This window comes from Cyprinodon variegatus, unplaced genomic scaffold (genome assembly GCF_000732505.1).
Source record: "Cyprinodon variegatus isolate N-32 unplaced genomic scaffold, C_variegatus-1.0 Scaffold621, whole genome shotgun sequence".
Lineage (NCBI taxonomy): Eukaryota > Metazoa > Chordata > Actinopteri > Cyprinodontiformes > Cyprinodontidae > Cyprinodon > Cyprinodon variegatus.
This window is the reverse complement of record NW_015151074.1, coordinates 505635-506758: the sequence shown is the minus strand read 5'-3', so window position 1 is coordinate 506758 and position 1124 is coordinate 505635.

Here is a 1124-nt window from a genome sequence, read left to right as displayed (position 1 = left end):
GTTTACGTCAGCCACCGTATCTATTTTTCCTCCACTCTACTTCTGGTTTCAGCTTTTTCTGGCCAGTGTTCTGTCAGATGAACATACCCTGTCAGACCAGCATACCCAGAGTCAAGCCACATGTGCAAAACATCAGATTTGCGTTTATCCCTTTAGTTTTGTTAAGAATAGAGATTAAAGTACCCTAATGGGCCTGTATCCCTTTAGACATGCTCTAAAAAAAACATTTTATGGTGAGATTGCCATACGCTTTAAAAAAACATCATAAAGTAAGTCATTAAATAGTTTTTTTGTACATGAATAAACGGATACACGCCCGTTTAGGTAGTTTAATGTCTATTTTTTCATACAAAACTAAAGGGATAAACTGGTATTGAGTATGGGTATGCACTCTTAACACTCTTAACATGCTATGTTTTCTTGTTTGTCTCATCTAGAAGAGGAAATCAGAAACCACTAAATAACCCCGTTTTTACTGTTTATCAGTATAAAATATATAAAAAAAAAGACTATAAAATATTTTCAGTTTTCTTAATGCGCTTCTAAGGTGTATTCATACAGACACTCAGATCCTGATCTACTAAAAGTTTTAAAACATCATGTGAGCAAAGCGGATCTACCAACCAGGGGTCAATTGGTTCGCTTCTCAAACCTAAGTGAAAACAGCAGGCGCCATCATTGAATTATAATTTAATTCAGTTCAGCTTATTTCTATCCATAGATATCTTATATCCAGTCAATTTTACAACACATTAAGGCACTTACCAGACACAATTCAATTAGATCATCCTGTTTTCTGTCTAAGGCAATCTGGATGAAAATGTGCATCTTCATCCAGCAGTACACATCCACTTGCATTTTTTCGTTCGATCTTCAGCAATCCCTTACAACAAGCATGCATGCAGCGACAGTGGAGAGGGGTTCAAGGTGACAAAAGCAGATATAGAAAAAAACACGGTAGCACCAATCTATAGATACTTTCTATGTGAGAAGAGGTTACAGTAAACTAGCTCCAAAAGTGGCTCTGACTGGGGGAAAAAAAAAGTTAAGTATCTGTTGTAAGTTGTATCTATGCTTCTTTTTCTATGTCTGCTTCTGTCTCCTTGAACCCCAGTGGGCCTCAG